The sequence below is a fragment of the Amphiprion ocellaris genome, chromosome 12, assembly GCF_022539595.1.
Source record: "Amphiprion ocellaris isolate individual 3 ecotype Okinawa chromosome 12, ASM2253959v1, whole genome shotgun sequence".
Taxonomy (NCBI): domain Eukaryota; kingdom Metazoa; phylum Chordata; class Actinopteri; family Pomacentridae; genus Amphiprion; species Amphiprion ocellaris.
Window position 1 is genome coordinate 19,419,732 of NC_072777.1, and position 22,464 is coordinate 19,442,195.

At 40.4% G+C, this 22,464-nt stretch overlaps 2 protein-coding genes across 2 annotated transcripts in view; one reads left to right on the forward strand and one right to left on the reverse strand.

The window, feature by feature from the left end:
• The window catches only part of chrm5b (cholinergic receptor, muscarinic 5b), a 29,386-nt gene extending 24,377 nt beyond the window's left edge, over nt 1–5,009 (reverse strand). Inside the window, exon 1 of the mRNA XM_023271761.3 lies at nt 4,119–5,009. The gene's annotated coding sequence lies outside the window, so the exon portion shown is untranslated. The remainder of the gene's footprint in view (nt 1–4,118) is intronic.
• The window catches only part of aven (apoptosis, caspase activation inhibitor), a 52,608-nt gene that overhangs the window by 16,027 nt on the left and 14,117 nt on the right, over nt 1–22,464 (forward strand). The window lies entirely within an intron of this gene.

The window sequence follows — 22,464 nt, forward strand, 5'->3', positions numbered from 1 at the left end:
TGCCTCCAGCTCGGCCAGCCTGGGTGTCACAGCCGACATGCTATCCTCCACCGCTGAAATACAGTGTTCTGCTTCTGTGATGCGCTCAATGTTAGATTCCACTTTGGTAGCAATGTTATTCACTGTAGCGGATAACTCCTCAAACTTCTTGTCCATCAGCGCTGATATCTTCTCAGTAACATTTTGGGAGATATCTGCGACCAGGGTGTCAGCGTTGATAGCAGGTGGTATGTGCAGCCGCGTTTCTTGGTTAGCTTCTTTGCTAGTTAGCATGCTCATCCTCGTGTCTTGCTCCTCGGCTGGCTTATTGATGGCAGATTTAGCTGTCTTAGAGTTGGGCATGCTGTCGAGTTGTTAGAAGGTAGACTTACGGTTTAAATTTTGGTAAAAATAAGACAAACTACATTTGGCTTGGGAGGCACGACAAACGCCTGCTCAGGGTGACAGCATCACGTGCAATTTTGCCAACTCCTCAGTAAGGAAAGTAGCTATGGGCTGTCCTAAAAGTCGCTAGAAGTCGCTAAATGATGTCATCGCCTAAGTTGCATAATTTCCCGTTTGCATGTAATTGTAATCAACATTGTAGGAGAGAGGAATAACGTTGTAGGAGAGACAAAAAGTGAGTATAAAACACCCAAAATATGTTTTTGAACTAGAGGCTAAATGCAGTGATTTATTTTAGTATGACAGTGAAGAAACATTTTCACTTATATCCCGCTTTGTAAGCCAGGACGGGATCTGCAGCGACTTTGCGCATGGTGATTCATCTGCCGTCTGTACGCGGAGTGATGTGGGTCTCCTCTAATCAGACAGTGGACTGCTGTGGGGTTACGAGACTCATAGACTGACCGCCTGTGCTTTGTGAAGGAGAGGAGCTCACAGCAGCACCTGCTGCTCGTTGAGGACAGTAACTATAGACCAGTCCGAGCTTTGATGTCAGAGTCTCCAAAACACCAGAAAAAGTCGCTAGATTTGTCGCTAGTCGCTTTTGACAAAAAAAAGTCGCCAGGAGGCTTTGGAAAGTCGCCATATTTAGTGATAAAGTCACCAAGTTGGCAACACTGATCACGTGACCCGTATGCGTACATTTGGAACATACTGCTTTATTATAGTATTGCACTTTAAGCTTTAACCGTGTGGTTCATATATGTGTCACAGTCTGCAGTGAGCATTCTCAGTGGCTCAAGCTTGTTACTTTGATGAGTCACCAGGTAGTATGGGTTACAATACCCATACTAACAAAATGTATAGTACACCACGAAAAGAATTAGTGTGTCCCAAAACATAGTACGTTAAAAAATACCAAGATGTCCAACTACATCTGGTTTCATTTGGCAGTCTGCAAGCCAGCGCCATTTTTGACCTTCCTGACCAATTCTCTGCACAGTGGAAGATACATAACATTTGTGACAGTGCCTCACTTGAGTAACAAGCTTGAGGTGGCGAGAACAAACAGACAGGCTGCAAAATGAGATCAGATGTAGTAGGACATCCCAATATAGTTTTTGACAAACTATATTGGGACATACTAAATCATTTTCTTGAATTTTGTGTAGTGTGATAGCTTGAGTATTGGTATCTGTTTTTCAACTCAAAATGCTCACAAGCATCCACAATGAGTAGAATTTAACTTCTCTATTACTTGATAATTTGTCTGTATTCTTAGAAAATCTTCTTTCCACTATAATAATGCTGCAGTCCATACATCCCACTCTTTTCATTCAATCATTCTGCCTCACATGTTCTAACCCAGAACCTGTCACTGCTGTTTATGTAGTTTCCATTTATATCACTTCAGGCTGTTTATATTTCATTGAGACGTTTCTTCCTTTTAACGTATCCACATGCATTTGCTACTGCAGTGACTCATGTTTTCTACAAAGACCTTAAAGTTTCACCCAGCCTCTGCATGGATGCCTGCAGTACAAATACATGCACAAATGTCAAATGCAAGTGGGACATTTAACACAACAATAGCAAGACTTGAATTTCCCCGACCTGTCCATTTAAAAATATATAATTGCGGCATACAGTGCCAGACTTTGTGTTTGCAAAATCTCTATTGAAGCTGTACTGTACTCGGTGTGATGAGAAAAATGAAGCTGGACTGGGAAATTATGTAAACAGACTGTTTGATTTGAATTGAAGGTCATGTTGATTTCTGTTATTTTGTAGCCTCATGGATAGCTATTATGTAGCCCCTCTGCTTGTTCAAACATCCCAAGTGCTTTTAGCATTCATGTGTTTTGATTGAATGTGATTACATTTTTTTTTATAGATTCAATGTGCCAGAAGGCAACACCTTTTTAATGACTGTGGGTTCCAGACTGAGGTGACTTTTCAAGGATGAAACCTTGGTGCTTTTGATACTTGAAATATTTCAAAACCGGTGAAATTTGAAATGCTTTTGTGTAGAAAGATTTTCATCACCTTGAGAATTTAAGTAGTCATGAATCAGAGAGGAGGTTTGGTGAATGGAGACAGCATTGATTGAGTTAAAACACCTTCAAGCTGCATTCAATCCTCACGGAATGAATCGCTGTTGGTTTTTGTATTCCAAATTCCTTTTTTTGCCGAGGGTTTGTCTTTGTTAATGCATTGTTGGGGACTGATTGTACCGTTGCTAGGAGCAATGCATACATAGTGTAATATCCTTATTCTACATTTGTGTCCATGAGCCTGTATGACTGGGGGAAATTGCTGCCCAGTTATTTACATCCGAACACGGTCATCTATCTATACACATTAACGCAAGGATCAATCCTCCTCCCCCGCAGCCGTAGTTTACAAGGCCACTAATGTGCACCTATCAAGGCTCAATCATAATGAGACAAAAGGAAATCACATTAGAGCTTCAGTGATTCTGCTAACTAGATTGACAAACACAAGGACGTTTTCCTAACTGAGATGAATAGTCCCAATCATGCCATTAATTTATATGTTCCGGTGTCATTATGGATACTTGATTAGGCATGTAGAATGGAGCAGATTGGCGTCAAAGCAGAGGAATGAGGCCAGTCGTGTATTGTCTGTTGGCAAAAATAGGAAAGAAAGCATTACAGGTGGTTGGTTTGTTTCCTTGCAACTGCTGATTAAGATGAGAAGCCAGTGGAGGATAGCGCGAGGCTAAATAAAGCTGTAGGTGGATCATAGACACTTCACTGCGATCATCCCTCTGAACCGTCTGCCCACTTTGATCTGTAAATACCTGTACCAGTGTTCGAGTGCCAGTACGTTAACATACAAAGGTTCATTTTAGGGTGCCGATTATTTTCACAATCTGTAAGTCATCTTAGCTAACAAAAATATTGTAAAATAGCAAAAAAAATCTCAATCACAGCTTCCCAGAGTCATGGTTAATTTCCCTTAGATTTCTTCTCGTCTGACCACAAGAGCAAAACCCAGAAATTGTATTTTACTATCAGACAAAAGCAACATAAATTTGGTCGCCTTAAAAATGACCCAACACATTACATTGTTCAATTTTCAAAATTAAGGTTTCAGAGACCACTTTTGTCCATCATCTTTTATCTCTCTATTAAATACTTGTTTAACAAATAGTTTAGCAAAATAGACGAAGATCACTGTCTCAGAGCTGATAGTGATGTCTGATAGAGCTTCTACGATGATTCAAGTAATTCTTCAAAACAAACTTGTCGCGTTTAATTATCGATTGCATGAGCTAATTTTTGCAGAAAAATGCAAATCATTTGAAAATTTTAGCTTCTTAATTGTGACAATTTGCTGTTTTTTTGTTAATACATTATAATAACTGATAATTTTGGGATTTTTTTGGCAAACAAGACAAACAATTTTGTGATCTATTGCTGTTTTGGGATGTTTTATAGTCCAAAGTAATAATTCAGAAAATATCACAGTTTTTCTTGTGAAATATAGTTTCATAGTCTGAACAATTAAAAGCTTTGATTACACTTATTAACTCAAGCCCTTTTTTCACAAGTCATTATTACAGCTCCATTTACTATTCAGTAATAAAAATGTGGTTATGTTCGACTTTAATAATATTATTTCACTGCACAGTAAGTGGGGTCAGTTAACAGCTGTGAACTGTTTAATTTCCTGCCATAACAGCCACATCAAACAACATACATACTCACCCTGCGTGGCTCTGACAAAACACGACGCTCCAATGTGAAATAGGCGTTTGGCCAAGTCTTTGATATGCTGTTTCTTCGTTCACTCCTTTTCAGTCCACCAGAATTAGCTCAGTTTCTTCTATGAGCTCCGTGAGTCTTCTCCAGCTCTCTCTTGTCCACTCACAGTGTTTGATTCACACCTTCCCTTGCTGGCTCTCTCTTCCCCTCCCCTGTTCCCTCTCTCTGACTTTTTCCTCTGTGCTCTGCTCTCCAACGAGGTGAAAAGCACACATACAGGTAGGTCATCACACTGTCTCTCATCCTCTTCAGTTGCTAAGTACGAGGCACTTTGATGAAAACAAGTTTGTCAGCATTGTGGTGTATTATACTGTAGCTCCTCAATGGTTCAGCTTCTTTCTGAGACAAGATGTGAAATGCAACAGCTGTTCAGTGTCAATGTCCATGTGACAAAGCAGCCGAGGTGCCTCGTTCAGACCTTTTTCTCAGAAGGATGAATTACTGAAAAGAGCTCCTCGTTCTCAGCAGCGATGATTAACTGAAAGTCTCGTCAAAGCTCGTTTTCCCACTGAAGGTGAACTTGGAAGCTCAAATTGAAGAAAGTAGTAAAAAGTCTTTTTCCCACTGTTTCTGCAAAGTTTGAGCATGTCGATCTGCAAGGAAAGCAAGTAAAGTCTGTTTGATCCTCAATGCTGCACACACCGAATGGCTTTTTTTGTCTCCTACCAGTCTTCTGCTTGCCGATCCAGAAAATGCTGTTTGGATGCTCGTTGCACTAACATCCTCATCAACATGCGAATTCAGCTGTGAGCCACTACTGCAAGAAATTCCCACATATGTGAAGCCACATGCTGTATCAGAGCACTGAGCAACATGTAAGAGGAGGGAGGAAGAGGTGAGGAGGTGGAAGAGTTGGAGGAGCAGGATGAAACAGGGGGAGGAGGAGCTGGAGGAGGAGCTGATGTGGGTGTCAGCAGCAGTTCAGGAGAAGCTGAATGTTTGCCTTTGCCATGACAGTGCAGCAGAACTGTATGTCTTCATCAGAGGGGAAGTGCAATCACACAACTGACTGTGAATGGCTCCTCCATCAGACACGCACGTCCCACTTCATGGTGACTTGGCTGGTTATCCTGAAAGCATTTGGCTGTGCACCTTGTTTAAAGGCAGAGTGAGTGACTGTTGAATCAGTCAGTGCAGATTAATAGAGTTCTTATGCTGCCTTCAGCTTACCCCCTTGAGCCAGGCTTTCTTTTGGTGTGTCCTTCTCTGTACAGATAAGCTTCTTGCTGTAGTTACAATGTAAAAGGGAGCAAACAAAATAAAAATGGATTTGCTCAGTGCCTGAAATGTTCAATTCATTCAGTGAAGAGCAGACAGGAACATAGTGGGAGGATATCTACAGTGTACCCTGATATAGGATTTTTGAGTCTGTTCCTGATAATGAACGGACTGATGGATACAGTATTACAGTTGAACAAGTGACTTGTCAGCACCCTTTGGTGAGGAATTACCAATACACAGTATCTACATACTAATATAGTAATGTATAGTTAAGTATCAAATTATTTGTAGGCAGGACAAATTTAGATGGATTGTGTATGGTACAGTATATTGTGTTTACGTTTAGGTCTTTACATTTTTACCAAATATTCAGTGTCCAAAATTATTAATTTTTTTGAAAAGTGTTGTACTTTTGTTTCACAAGTACAAGGAATTCCATGTGAAAAATCTCAGAGGTGTAGTAGGAAGAAAAAAATAGTCCCTGTAGTGGCAAGAATGATAAATGCCAAGAAGAATTTAAGGTTCATCACCAAGACCTTCCAGTCTCAGTGAGACATTCCAGCAGAAACTGACCTAGACTGGTCTCCACGGACACTGGCCAAAAAAGGACTCCACTTCTCCAAGGTGGAGGCACGAAAGCTCAGGTGGACAAAGAAAAAAAGATTTTGGTCATCAGTTCTGTAGTCGTATGAGGTAAATAGAGGTACAGTGGTGGAAAAAAGTTTTTGGACACCCTAAACATTTTACATAGTCTAAAATATTATCATGAAATATGTATGGAAAAATTCTTTTTTTTTTATGTTTAAAAAGGTGTGGCTGCATTAGATGGCCACAAACAAAAACAAATAATTTTTTTTGTAGAAAGAAAAACTAACAAAACTAAATTCTTGACAGTTTCAATATGTCAGTTGTAAACATTGTCGATATCAATGTTAACAAATAACAGTGAATGTGTTCAAAACTCAACAAAAATAAATAAATCATCACATCATCAAATTAATATTTAGTAGTCCTGCCATTAGCACGCAGTAGAGCTCTAATCCTGGCTGGCATGTTCCCCACCAGCCTTTCACACTGTTAAGGGGTAATGTTGTCCCATTGTCCTTGAGTTACTGCTTTTAATTCTTCTAAATTCTTTGGTTTACGCATTGAAACAGACTTTTTGATAATCTTCCACAGATTTTCAGTGTTGCTCATGTCCGGAGATTGAGCTAGCCACTCGAAGACCTCTATACTGTGCTCCTGCTGCCAAGTTCTACTTGCCCTGGATGTGTTCAAGGGGCATTATCTTGTTTAAACATCCGATTTTGACCGCGATGGAGCAGTGCACATGCAGAAGGAAGCATGTAGGTTTGGAGAATGGCACAATAATGGAGTTCAATGTGATATCACAGTCAGAGAGATGACCAACACCAGCAGCACTCATGCATCCCCAAACCATGATACTGCCTCCACCATGTTTGACAGTAGGTACTGTACATGCTGGAGATAATGCTTCGTCTGGCCTTCTGCGTACCCTCACATTAGCGGGAGGAAGATAAGCTGGAAACTGGACTCATCTGACCACAGAATCTTCTTCCAGGTCCTGGCTGTCCAGTTCTTGTGTGCTTGGGCACAACGACACCATGCTGACCTCTGTCTCTCATTGATCAGGGGCTTCTTGACAGCCTTGTAGGACCTTAAGTCATGATCTAAAAGTTGGCCACGTACAGTGTGGGTGGAACGCTGGACACCAATTTGGATTGACCACTGCTGCTGAAGTTCCAGTGATGTCATTTGGTGGTTCTCCCAGCACATGCGGATCAGGATGCAGTCATTTCTTGCTGAAGAAACTCTTGGACGCCTAGATCTTGGTTTGTGTTCCAAGCTGTTGGTTTGTCTGTATTTCTGCAAAGTGTATCCAACTGCGGGGCTGCGCAGTGGTGTAGTGGTTAGCACTTTGGCCTTGCAGTGAGAAGATCCCTGGTTCACGTCCCGGCTTTCCCGGGATCTTTCTGCATGGAGTTTGCGTGTTCTCCCTGTGCATGCGTGGGTTTTCTCCGGGTACTCCGGCTTCCTCCCACAGTCCAAAAATATGCTGAGGTTAATTGATCATTCTAAATTGCCCATAGGTGTGAATGTGAGAGTGATTGTTTGTCTCTGTATGTAGCCCTGCGACAGACTGGTGACCTGTCTAGGGTGTCCCCTGCCTTCGCCCGAGTCAGCTGGGATAGACTCCAGCCCCCCTCCGCGACCCTAATGAGGATTAAGCGGTGTATAGATAATGGATGGATGGTATCCAACTGCTGAAGGACTGCATCTGCACTTCCTGGCTGTCTGGTGGTAGCTGTACCCTTTCTGGCTGAGAATCTGTATCTTCTGGCCTGTTTCCTGTGGTATGTTCCTTGTTTAAGCCATTTTTTTCTCTGAACAAGCTGGGTGTATCATACACACACACACACACACACACACACACACACACACACACACACACACACACACACACACACACACACACACACACACACATACACACATATATGAGGAACATAAAACATACTGTATTGATAACAACACATTGATCTTCTATTGACAGTAGGCCAGTCTAGGGAAATGGCCCTTTATTCCCAACATATGCTTTGAATCTGTGCCTTTGGCTGTTTTGTTCTATAGGAAAATCAGGTGAAACTACTCATTCAGGTTATGATTTGACAGGATTATAAGTCCCAACAGTTTTAAAAGCTCGTGTGTTTGTCATTGTACTCTGGTATTCATATCAGGAAGCAGTGTCCACTCCAGTGGAGAGCATATTGGTGACTGCTGTTTACGTAATGAGATTAACATGTTGGACTTGATGTGGAACATGCTGTCAGCACCCAGCACATTTGTAATGATGCAACATCTCAGAGAGCCACAGTGATGAAGAGGTCTCTGTTCTAATTTTAGTCTTAGAGTTATTTATAAACCTTACAACTTGTCCTCAGAGCAAAATTTAGGGCAAGTTTCTCAGCATTTTTGTTTCATCATCAGTCTACTAACCCATATGGAAAAAAAATACATTTTGCAGTTTTTTTTGCGTCTTTTATCTAAAACTTAAATTAATTAGGTAAAAATAAATAACGTCAGAAGAGTATTGGAAAAAAATGACATTGCAGTATTTTGTTTTTTTGCAATAACTATTGTGATATAAAAAACTACAGGAATTTTCACTACATTACTTGGATAACTACATTTAAAAAGAAATGATCTTTTCTCTGGCTGCTCGGTGGCTTGGTGGTTAGCACTTTCACTTGCAGCTGGAAGATCCCTGATTCGCGTCCCAGCCTTCCCGGGATCTTTCTCCATGGTGTTTGCATGTTCTTCCTGTGCATGTGTGGGTTTTCTACGGGTTCTCCAGCTTCCTCCCACAGTCCAAAAACATGTTGAGGTTAATTGTTGATTCTAAATTGTCCATAGGTGTGAATGTGAGTGTGATTGTTTGTCTTTATATGTAGTCCTGTGGTAGAGTGGCGACCTGTCTAGGGTGTCCCCTGCCTTCACCCTAAGTCAGCTAGGATAGACTCCAGCTCCCCGTGACCCTAATGAGGATTAAGCAGTGTTTAGATAATGGATGGATGGATGCTCTTTCCACAGTGTTTTGTAGGGATTACATCTGTAAAAAAAACAACAAAACTATTAAAAAGCTGAAAAATGACTTGTTACTGTTCAGAGCAGAATGTGGAACCTTTCTAATATTGTGTAACACTGAAAGACAACCAAAAGAGTTTCTTGCTTCAGATGGCACTGAGATCTGTCTTTCAACTCATCAAACAGCTTTGTGGGGCTGATTTAAATAGTAGAATAGTTTAGTCATATTGACTTGTGTGGTGACAAAAACAGCACGACATTCATCGGAATGCCTGCTTTTGGTCATGTGATTATTGGCTCGTAAAAATGTCATACCCCTTTACCCCGTACGTCAGGTATAAATCACATTTAACTTTGTAAATTTTGCCAACCCAATTAAAAAAATAAATATGTTGCCAGGTCATTGTTGCATTGTGTTTTTAGCAGCATGAAGGAGCTTCAAAACTTAAAGGCCCATATTTTACTCGTTCTCACAGTTTTTCTGTGAGTTCTCAGCTCAAAATATTGCAAAGAAGTTGATTTTACCATGACTGAATAACTGCTGTTTCAGTGTCTGTAGGTTTAAATGTACCTGAACTGCTGCTGTCTGCACCCACTTCAGGGAAAAAACTCACTTCATGTCTGTAATTGACAGCGTGGTGTAAAACAGTTGACTGACAATGTGAATCGCTTTTAACTCTATCTCTAAATGATCTTTTAAAAAGAAATATGGCCAAATTCACAGCAGCTGTTGCTTTTAACTTATGTGTTTGGTGAATTTGTCAGACAACCTTGCAGTGATAAAATCAGTATTCTGGCTGCAGAACAGCAGCTTGGAGAAATGGCTCTGAAGTGACTGCTGGTTCACACAACAGAAATAGATAAATATGTAAGTGAGAACAGCGGTGATTCAGATGTATTAAATTACAGTATATGTGAGCACAGAGAGCAGGAGAGAAATAAACAGATGGAAACACCTGCTGAGTTACATTGCAGTGAAGCACAGCAGATAACATTAAAACACAGCAACACATCCAGTCCTTGTTTATTTCCAGTCTCAAAGTTTCCACCATCTCTGGGTGTCCCCTAATATTACAGTTTCCACAGAGTTCTGACCTGTGGGTATATAATCAAAATAAATGGTAATGTTAGCCACATTAGCAACACAATATAGTAACACTAAGGATTTTCCTATTGTTACGGGAATGTTGGCATCAAAAATATAAGTAATCCACTGAATCTTCAGTATCTCAGATGCTGGGAGTGCATGAAAACTCGTGTTCACTCTTACAGTTGACAGCAGAACCTTTAGTGAACTTTACTCATGCCTGAGACATTTTAAAGTTAGTTAACAGAAGCAGCTCTAACAAGTAACTAAACTTGATGGACTATGAGGCAGCTGCTTATTCTGAGTGACTTACCTGCAAAGCAGCAGCCACCATTTAATATATCAAAGATAGCAATTTAAACAAATACAATAGTGCGCACTACTCCTGATTAAAAGATACATTAAATAAGCATCAAAGTCCTGGTATAGACTTTTGGCCTTTTTACTCCCTAAAGCAATCTAATTTTGTATATCATCATGCATGCCTACAACCTTGAAGTACAATCTTTTGCGCTTCTGCAAAAGGAACAGCTCTTACAAAAATTGATGATTTGGTGGAAGTTGCTCATTGCTCCCTCCACCTCCTTCAGCCTACAGAGAAAACTGCTGAAGAGCCACCATTTTCCTGACTCTTTCTGAGATCACGGCTTGCCTGAACAACTGACAGAACATCAGTTGACTGATCCTCACTTCATGTGATTGAACTGTGTCACTAGAGCAGGTTCATGTATTCCTTTGAAAGAGTTTTTCTTTCATGTGAGTATATCATGCGTGTTCCTGTTGACCACTAATCCACAGGCTACCTATGCTACCTATTGATTATCAGGAGAATCTAATCCAAGGCATGTGCTGTATCCCTCTGGGAGATCCTGTAATGAGGCCCATGGATACATGGTGATTGCTTGATTCCTGCAGCTTGGACACATCACAGGTTTACACCTACACAGTTAATCACTGTGACACCAGCACTATGTCATGGGCTTGTTAACCAACGCTGTTAGTGCAACTTACTGTAGACTTAAGTGATTGATGGTAGAATAACACAGTAGCTATCAATTTTTGTTCATGTGGCATGAAGAATAAATCATTTCTTGTGAGACTGTTCTCTATACTATAGCCACATCAGTCTAGTTTTGTTTTTTAAAAGAGAAGACAATATCAAAGAACAAATGTGAGAAGACTTTTTATTCCATTGGCCTGTGCTTTGGACGTTACTTTAACAAGAACAGAGCACCTCATTTGATGCACTTACTGCCTTAAATAGAATGTCACATTTTCCTCGTCGCTGTCTTGTTTCATGTGGCTCCATTTTACATGTTTAGTTCATTTGTCATTGCTAATAGTTTGGCAGCTCTTGAGGTCTTCTCTCTCCCAGCTGAGGGCCTCTCTGTTGGTATCTGGTGGTAAACTAATCCAGAGATTTGCTTGAAGTATCTGACCTTCCTAAAGTTTCTGGGTGGGGCCATGGATTGAGGTGAAGGGCCCGCTATTGTCTTGTCTTTGGAAGAGGAGACAGGTCATTGCTCAGGCATTTTTGCTGAAAATCAGGTGAAGGAAGCTACACTGACAGGTTCCACCTCTGTGGAGAACTTGGGGTGGTTCTATTGTAATTTGAACTGAACAATATAGCTGATATAACAATAAAATGTTTAATTTCAGTTGACATTGATAGTTATCCTTCTAATGACCTACACTAGCGTTCAAAAGTTTGGGGTCACTCAGACAATTTCATGTTTCCCATAAAAACTCACACTTTTATTCATGTGCTAACATAATTGCACAAAAGTTTTCTAGTCATCAGTTAGCCTTTCAACACAAATAGCTAATACAATGTACCATTAGTACACAGGAGTGATGGTTGCTGGAAATGGACCTCTGTGCCCCTATGTGATATTCCATTGAAAATCAGTTGTTTCCAGCTCGAATCGTCATTTGTCACATGAACAATATGTAGACTGTATTTGCCCTGCGACAGACTGGTGACCTGTCTAGGGTGTCCCCTGCCTTCGCCCGAGTCGGCTGGGATAGGCTCCAGCCCCCCCGCGACCCTAATGAGGATTAAGCGGTGTATAGATAATGGATGGATGGATGGATAGACTGTATTTCTGATTCATTTAATGTTAAACTGCTTTTCTTTCAAAAATAAGGACATTTCTAAGCGACCTCAAATGTTTAAATTTGTTATTTAATAAAGACCAGAAGAAAACAGGGTTTTAACTACTGTAGCCTGTTTGCAAAGTACATAGGTAATATTTTATAATGCTACAACAAAAATTAAGTGGTTGGGACAGCTTTCCATTTTTAGACCTAGTGTAGCTAGGGCAGCCAACATTCCCTACCGACCCCAGCTTCCACCAAGGGAGGTCTGTGGGTGAGGACAGGGGTGACAAGAGGCTCAGTTGGCCTTGGACAAAGGGACTCCATTGTGAATGGATGTGATTGGCCGATATGAACAAGGGATCATGCAACCTTTGCAAAACTCTGCATTTGTAAAATGTGTTTTCATTATGGTTTTCATTTAAGTGAAACTATTGCACAATCTGACTATTCTATTAAGGAAGTGTGTATTATAGGTACATATTGGTCTCCTTTTATCATCCAGACCTAGGTTACTTTGTCCCTGTTTTTTAAAAACTGTGTGTGCTAAATGTCTGGGGGTATCACACTTCACATCTTCCCTGTGCATGTCATTAGGGTGGGCATGTTGCTCAGGTTAATTGTTCATGTGCAGATTCAGTTGGAGCTGAATGTCTTCTGTTGTAATTGAGGCAGTGAAGAGCAGAGTGGGATTTAGCTGTTCTTGTTTCAGAAACTGATGAAAAAGTCCCCTTCAGCTCTGTCAACTATTGTGTCTATGAAATCTAGGTTACCCTTGTTATCTATGCACAGCCTCCAAAGCTGTCAAAATGTTGATATTGATGCTGACTATAGATTTTTGCTCACAGATTATATATATAATTGTCTCAAAGCAACATTGTGAAATAACCTTTAATTCTCCAAAGCTGGTTTGGTGTGTGGTTTAAAAAGAAAAAAACAAATTAGTCATTTAATGGTGTGAATCTCTGCCTCAATTAAAGATAATTGCTGTGTGCTTCACACCTCCCACACTGCATTGCTTGTCTTGTGGTAAATAACAATAGCACTGCTGATAATGGCACAAAAGCTTTCCACCAGATGCATGGCTTCTAAAAGTGTTTGGTTGTCATCACACTGCTGCCCGAGCAGTTTTGCATTTAATGTCAACTTTAGCCACTCCTTAGCAGTGACCAACAAACATAACATTGATCATCAGTCAAATGGTCATTTATTCACACCTCAACGGTGTGTGCCTTGTAAACATGCACTGCTGACATGGACAGGATGACCTTTGCTTCATGCAGCATTTAAATGAGCTGTAACTACTTCAGATTACTTATATAATATTCCCTGTAGATCATACATATAGAAAATTCTGTGATGAGGGATCAATATTATTTCATAGGTTGGCTTTTATGTTGGTGCCTCCTTGAACAAATCCCATGTCTCATATTAATCTGAATTCTCAAAGAGTCTGCTTTTGAATATGAATGTAACCTCAGCCTAGAAGTGGGGCAGACAAGATAAATGACAGTCATTAAAGAGTAGAAGTAACACAGCCTTCAGGAAAAAGGTTGTTGAATGGAAAGCACGGGCCACTTAAATTTATCAAACTGCTCTTTATTATCCAGTTTGTCATTTACTATATGTTAATTCTGCTTCTCAGAGAAAAATATGAGAAACAAAGTCACAGGGAATAGAAAGCAACAGACATATTGAACAACTGCCATTTATTCCAACACCTATTCATTGACTCAGACCCTCTGTGGATACCCAGTGTCTGCTTTTGGTTGGCTGATAACCGTGTTACTTTATTGTCACTTCAACCATATATATTACAGTGAGACATAGCAACATTTCTCCAGGACCACAGTACGGCATAGAACAACACAGAGCTGTCAATAGCTCATGAATGCATTGATGCTTAAATGAATCAATACGAGATGGCCTCTCACACCAGAGCTGAATATAATTTAAAATCTCAGTTGATGTCTCCTTATAATAGCCTTCACTGGGAGATGTCTGTACAGCAGTGAAGCCTGCATGTCTCCACTTCTTGTCTGTGTGAAGCTGTGATGTAAAATCTTGCCTCCCACTGAATCTACTTTCTCAAGTTTTTGATATTTATGATGTGTCCTTTCTGTAACTTGAGAGGAACTGGATAACTTCCAAATTGTTTATTTTAGTTTTGACCGACCAACATTTTCTTTGATGGCAGCATTTCAGACTATTGAGGCCAAAAAGATCACGAAAGGCTCTGTTTCAAGTGTGAATCTCTGTAGTTGTCTCAAGGGGTTTATCAGAACTATGTCGGCCATTTCTTTTCTGTTTGAAATAGGCTGTTCATTGCATTCCAGTGGTTGATTTTGCAGACTAAGATTAGCTTATTGTGGATATATTGGTATCAAAGTACATATCGTTCGGTAAGAAATAATGAATTGTATTACAGAAATGCTGTGTAGTAAAATGACTAAAGTGAAGGGATTCAAATGGAAAATGTCTATTTAGGTAAATTAAATCTTTCAAATTCTCCAATATTAGTATTGGAGAACAAAATTAGTATGGGGTATCTGCATTTTTTAGAGTGGCTTTTACTGAAACAGTAAGTCAGTTAATTTATTATTCTATCAAGAGATAACAGTTTTGATAATACCTGGTTTAAGTAATTTCTTGAGCAAAATACATACATACACTACCAGTCAAGTTTGGACACACCTTCTGATTTAATGTTTTTTCTTTATTTTCATGACTATTTACATTGTAGATCCTCACTGAAGGCATCAAAACTATGAATGAATACATATGGAATTATGTAGTAAACAAAAAAGTGTGAAATAATTCAAAACATGTTTTATATTTTAGATTCTCCTAAATAACCACCCTTTGCTTTGATTACTGCTTTGCACACTCTTGGCATTCTCTCGATGAGCTTCATAAGGTAGTCACCTGAAATGGTTTTCCAACAGTCTTGAAAGAGTTTCCAGAGATGCTGAGCACTTGTTGGCCCTTTACCTTCACTCTGCGGTCCATCTCATCCCAAACCATCTGGATTGGGTTCAGGTCAGGTGACTGTGGAGGCCAGGTCATCTGATGCAGCACTCCATCACTCACACAAAGACAGGGCAGGTGGAACCAAAGATCTCAAATTTAGACTCATCAGACCAAACCACAGATTTCCACTGGTCTAATGTCCATTCCTTGTGTTTCTTGGTCCAAGCAAATTTCTTCTGTGTATGTAGAGATGTGTCTACTGCTAGAACTCTGTGTGGCATTTATCTAGACTCTTCCTTTCATGGGGTGGTCCTCATGTGAGCCAGTTTCGTCATAGTGCTTGATTATTTTTGCAACTGCACTTGGGGATACATTCAAAGTTTTTGCAATTTTCCGGACTGACTGACTTTCCGTTGTTAAAGTAATGATGGACTCGTTTCTCTTTACTTAGCTGATTGGTTCTTGCCATAATATGGATTCTAACAGTTGTCAGATAGGGCTGTCAACTGTGTACCAACCTGACTTCTGCATAACACAACTGATGGTCCCAACCCCATGAAGAAGGCAAGAAATTCCACAAATTAACCTTGACAAGGCACACCTAGGAAGTGAAAACCATTTCAGGTGACAACCTCTTGAAGCTCACTGAGAGAATGCCAAGAGTGTGCAAAGCAGTAATCAAAGCAAAGGGTGGTTATTTTGAAGAATCTAAAATATAAAACATGTTTTGATTTATTTCACACTTTATTGTTTACTACATAATTCCATATGTGTTCATTCATAGTTTTGTTGCCTTCAGTGAGAATCTACAATGTAAACAGTCCTGAAAATAAAGAAGAACAATTAAATGAGAAGGTGTGGTCAAACTTTTGACTGGCAGTGTACATACACACACACACACACACACACACACACACACACACACACACACACACACACACACACACACACACACACACACACACACACACACACACACACACACACACACACACACACACACACACACACACACACACACACAGATGCTAGACTTAAATGAAAGTGGAAGCCAAAGACTCAGCAACATAGAACACACCAGAGGACTTTTCACTGCAGTAGCAGCTTTGCCATTGAACTCTTTCATTGTAAATCTTTTTGCAGCCATGAGCACAATGAATAATCCCGCACACTGTGTTTATCCTGCAAGTGTGTCTTTGCAGAGTGCAGGTGATGGTGTGTGTTTTGTGTCTGTGAGACTGCAGCCTCATGATTCAGTGCGACTCGGACAGTTTTGAGTGTCTTTTGATGAATTTTCTCCAAGAACAGAGGAACTTGGGATTTCTTAAGTGAATAGATCAGCTGGGGTGGCTGCTCTGGATATCTTGTGTGGATTTAAGAACTGTGGTGACTGTCACATTTCATCCGCTCAAGCCTTCAAAGGATTGAAACATTCATGTGTTCTGGCAGTTTGGTGCTTATTTAAGGCAATCCACGGGTCTTTATTTAGCCGGCAGTGGGAGCATTGTTCTTATCTTCCTCTGACCTTTTCTGTTCCTTTTTGTAAAGACAGAAGAAACACTAGTAATGGTTTGCCTGCCAAAAAAAAAAAATCTTCACAGTTTAGAATTTACCCTTTTATTCCATCAACTGAACAAATAAAAGCCATCAGTTTGTGTTGTGTCGATTATGTTTTCAGATTTCTGTCAGGTTTGTTATCTTGTCTTTGTAGCAAAGCTTGAAAGCACCTTAACAGCTGAAATATTCTGTATGATCCTGATGTATTGGCTGCTTGTATAACATTATTGACACAGTTTTAGCACAGTCTTGATCAGTATTAGCTTTTTATTAGTCTCGGTGAGGCTCCTTGCATGTTTATAATGAGGGACCCAGATGTCCCAGCACTCTCAGACCAATGATTTCAATCATTTCAGCCTCAGATACCAGTTATTGCAGTGCACCGAGCTACAGCTAATCCAGTCTAATGATGCAGAATAATTCACCTGTAGCATCATGTTGGAGGCTGTAATTTGTGGTGTTTGTCAAATTGAGTTCTATTATTTATGCCAACCCTCGCTGATATGGGGTGGTAAAAATAATACCTGCCAGTATAATGATTGTAACCTTCATGATGCAGGATTTATTTCAGGACTGTTGTATATGGATGTGATAGTCGACTCAGTTGCTAACCTAAAATGGAATTTTAAAACACTCATAAAGCTATGTGACCAAAAATAATGAACTAATAAAGCTACCATTATTTTACAAGCCTATCACTTTGCAATTGCAGTATAGGCTACTGTTAGTGTGTGTGTGGGTGTGTGTGGGACTATGAATAATAACTAGAAGTTATTTTATAGATATAGATTTTTGTGTTTTTGCTCATTCGCCTTATTTTTTGTAGAACATATGTTTCTTTGTGATTTCTTTTTTATTCGGATTAGCCCAGTGCCCATTCATAATGTACAGGCGCATTGCTTCTCCCATATTGCTGCTTGCATTTTTTTTCAAATAGAAAAAAAAAAGCACTCATCCAAACTACCTCACAATGACCACTGACTGCATTGGATTATCGCAATGTTGACATTCAAACTCAGATTAACTGACACCTTGTTCAACCAGCACAGTTAAGAGGGAGGACTAACCTGAACTTTTTGTATACGTGGGTTCTGAGTTTGACACAGTTTAGAGCTGCTCTATTAATCAGTTACCTTATCAATTAGAACTAATCCATCAGTTATTCTACGTATGACCTTTTTATTACTCAATTAACCATCTAATAATCATTGTCTAATTTCCACATCACTGCTGTGATATGATGTTAGTAATTGTAACAGATCCTACTTGTCAGATGCCTGATCAGTAAAATACTGGACCTCAAAATCAAAAGGACATTGATTAGTTTGATCCCTTTCTGTCTTAGCAACTCTTTGCCAGTATCTTACTGAAATACTTGACTGGGTAAGACACAGATTAATTTAATCACTGCAGTGAGTGTAGGGTAAAGAAAATAACAGAAAGGATTTAGACTGTAACAACAGTTCTAACAGCAGTGGCACTTTGGTTAACACTGTTGCCTTGCAGCAAGAAGATCCCCGATTTGCCTTCCTGGCCTTCCCAGGATCTTTCTGCATGGGCCTTCCATGTTCTCTTGTGCATGTGTTGGTTTTTTTGGGGTAGTCCGGGTTCCTCCCACAGTCCAAAAACATGCTGAGGTTAATTGGTAACTCTAAATTGACCGTAGGTGTGAAAGTGAGTGTGATTGTTTGTCTCTGTGTAGCCCTGTGATGGACTGGTGACCTGTCCAGGGTGTCCCCTGCCTTCACCCTACATAAGCTGGGATAGATTCCTGCCCCCCCGCCATCCTAATGAGGATTAAGCGGTGGATAGGTAATGGATGGATGGAAGTGATACTACTGACAGAACACAATTTGTGTTGATGATCTTGTGGCCAGTCTTATACTTTCCACATCATGCGTTCATCATCTCCCTAAGTCTGCAAGAGTCTGTGCTGACCCCTTTCCAAACATATGCCTAAATTTGTTTGCGTGACGAACATGTTGCAGTGCGGCTGTGTGGAATATGTAGATGCAGCTCATTGTGCATGTGTGAAACTTCAAAGCTGACAAAAAAAAGTGGTATAACAACAACTACATGTCTGTGATATCTGCAGCTGTCTGTGTGCATGTTTACAAGGGAGTAAAATCAAGCTTCATAGCCAGGACAAACTGTAAACAGGGCAGGTTTTTCTGCTGTAGCTTGTCCTCTGTGGAATTTTTTTTTGGCCTTTTGGCTTTGTTCATATTGACTGTTGAAGACAGACAGAAAAGGGAAAAGCAGAGAGAGTGGTGACATGCAGCAAATCGGCGTGAGCTGGAATCTGACCTCGCCTGTTTATCCGGGTGAGCTTTAGGGGCACCCTGTAAATCCCAGCACAGCCATCTTTGTAATGCACAATTGTTGCCCCAGCCTTAACGCAATCACCACCGCTGTTAATTGTTTATCTCTTCATGTCTCTCGAGAACTGCTCATCCAAACAACTTCATACACCACACTGCTCTTTCTTGAGTCCCCAGCAAAACACCTGCCAAGTTTAAAGTAGATCAGATGAACATTTGTTGAGAAAAGTGCAGAACAGATACACACAGATACTGAGACTCCTTTTTCATTCTTGAGTTATCCTTAATTTAGTGTAGTTCCATGAGCTCTGATACATCTACATCATTGTAGGAGGATGTGAATGTATAAAAGTAGCTATTACAGTGAAACAGGTCACAGAAGAACAATCCTGTGTGTGCAGCACCAGCAGGATGATTTAGTAAACCACACATTTTTATTGACACCATTTATCACAACAGTCCTTAATTTCATATAAACAAGAGAGAGCAACACCTATTGTTACCTAATGACATCAAGCAAAAAAGCGGAACAGGAAAATTATTCTGGATTCCAGTATGAGATGCTGAATATGACTGATAAGTTCCGAGTTAGGAGATGCCTGAGCTTCACTCTCCTGCCTCCAAACAAGCTGCATGCCAAAAAAAAACACATGCCTAATGAGAACGAGGCCTCAAGTGGATTGGAGCTCCACTGATATGACTTTGACATAAACACAGCCTCACCCAATCACCATTAAAAGTTAAGAGTAAATAGCTTCTGCCCTCTTTATTGTCTCGCCTGGCTTGCTCTGGATTTTAATTGCAATTAGTACAGACAGTGATTTATCGACGCGTAGTGGGTTTCAGCACCATGTCATGTTAGGCTAATTGGTTTGGTTAAAAAGGCGTAACGGGGAGCATGCTGGGGATGCTCCAGCTCTCAGAAAGCGGATCAGCTCCACAGATTGCAATTGCAAGTTTCTCTCAACACTTCTTTCTGCATGTTTCCAAAGTCTCCCTCATTCCTTCCATCTTCTTTCAGCCCTTTTCTCTTTTTTCTTTCTCTTTTACTTACATTTTCCATTCTGTCCCTGCTCTTACTGCTACCAAACACCTATCAAATAGGATTTGTCATGGTTATAATAACACTCAGTGTCTCTTAAGTTTTCTATGAGCTGCCTTGCTTTATCTTTTCTTTTATCAAGTGAAGATCTGCCAAGACAGCCAGTTTAAAAGAGAAGTAATCATTCACTGATCACGCGCTATTACTCTACTAGCAAATGGAGGATAAAGGGAGAGCGGGGAATGTGATTATTCCTCTTCCAGTCACATAAAATGTCAACATTTCACTGCAGGTGTTACTGGAGACTGAGCAGCGGTACTCCTTACATGTCATCCTGTTTCTGTTCAGATAGTTTTTGCTTCAGGAAAGAAGGCTAATCAAGGTTAAGGCAGACTGCAGCTTTCTACAGCGAGTTCATTGGGATTGAGCAGAAAGCTGTAGACATAAGGTGTGGCCCAGTCAACAAGGGTGTGCATCTGTGATGTCTGTGGTGTGCACGCCATCAGACAGGACAACAGCGGCATGTTCTGGCAAACAGGATGAGTAAGAATCTGCAAGGCCACTTCACAGAGCTACACAACCCAGGATGTAGGATTATGTTTTGTATGTACACTATATTCCCTCTGTTTGTATGTAAACTTAACACAAAGAGTAACAGCCCTCATGACAAGTGTTTCAAAGCTTCAGAGTCCTTGTTTATTTTAGGCTTCAAGTTTGTGACTAATCAAAAAATGAAAATCAGTTAAAGTGATGCCTTTTAGTTAGCACCTGTAGTTGAAGAGAGGGAAGGTGGAAGGTTTGGTTTATATGTTGTGTATGTAATGAAGTCATTTTGTTGTTTGGGTAATTGTGTGAAAGGTATTAAAGAGGCAAAACTATTTTATTCTAAAAATATTGCAAAAGAGGAGATGAAATTTACTAGAACTGCCATGACTGGTGTAGTATCTGATGTGTTACTTATCATATGGAATCTGGGAGGTATGGTCTATTACAATGGAATGCGTTCTTCTTTTAGAAGGGACCCTTATTAGGGTACCTATGTCCAAGAGTTTGAGTGATGGGGCTCTTGGGTTTAGGAGAAAGATTGACAGGGCCCTCTGTTTGCTATTTTGGTCTTTTAGCTGAAACTATTTGTTGTGACTGCATATTTGCCCTCCTTGTTTAGAGCATATAAAAGGGACCTCCAGTTGGGGTTCGGAGAGGTTCGTTTGGCTGAATTCTCCCAGACTGTCTTTGTCTGACTGATGCTGTTCTTCCTTATAATAAACATATTATTGAGTAAGTCAGTGTCAACGGACGTTTCTTCCTAACCTGCACATCACAAACATCAGAGAAACTACGACACTGGTCGACTTAATGATGACTTTAACAAATGCTTGTCTTCAGGATCACTGCATAGTTGTGGTGTCACAATGTTAGTTGCCTTTGTTTCGCTGGTTAACTACAGTTTTGGCGACAATGGTGGAAAGAGCGACTTGGTCCAACTTGGTTCAAGGTTTCCAAGGAACAGAGAAAAGCAGTAAATTCCTGTGTTGGAGAAACTGGATCGAGAAAATATTTCATATTTTCACTTGTAGCTAAGCCCTAATGCAAGACTCATAACAAAGATTCTCACAACGAAGACTAAAGCCCTACGCTATAGCTGTTGGTTGCCACCGAGAATTCAATTCAATTTTATTAATATTGCACCAATTACAATTCAGGTTGTCACTGATTCATAAGTTTACTGTTATGATGTAAGGCTCTGGCATTAAATATACTACATATATAGATGGTAGTAAGATGCAAACAGTGTGTAGATGAGCATATCAAGTATAGTAAGAGTGATGCAGAGCAGATTGGTGGAAATGGCCAGCTGGAAGCAGTGGGCTGAAGGAAAGTCAGCAGTAACATCCCACAATGGACATGATGGAGACTAAGCCAGTTGGTGGGACAGCAACCACAGATCAGAAGCATCCAGCATCAAAGTGAACGCAATGCAATAATGGTATATATAGTAAATACCTAGGTAATTAGAGAAGGGATCATTGCATCGAGAGAGGTCCAACAGCAGCCTAGGCCTATAGCAGCGTAAGTAGGGGCATAACTAAGGGATGTCGAAGAAAAAGTCAGTTGTGTCCCTGAAAAGACAGAATAGTTTTGGTCTTGTCACCACTTTGCAGTTTATACACATTTCTTCACTCCTTCGCTCTGTTCATAACAAGGTGATACAGAACCAGCAGGCTTATCTTCACCCTGACTCGGTGCCAGAGCTTGACTGTCGCACAGAGCAGGACGGAGGAGAGGGGTGAAGATGAACAGCGGCAAGGTGAAAGCAGAGTGAAGCTGAGTGGAGCAGGAAAAGAGCAGAGCAGAACAGAAAGGCAGGAGCGAAGCCAGCGAGAGCGA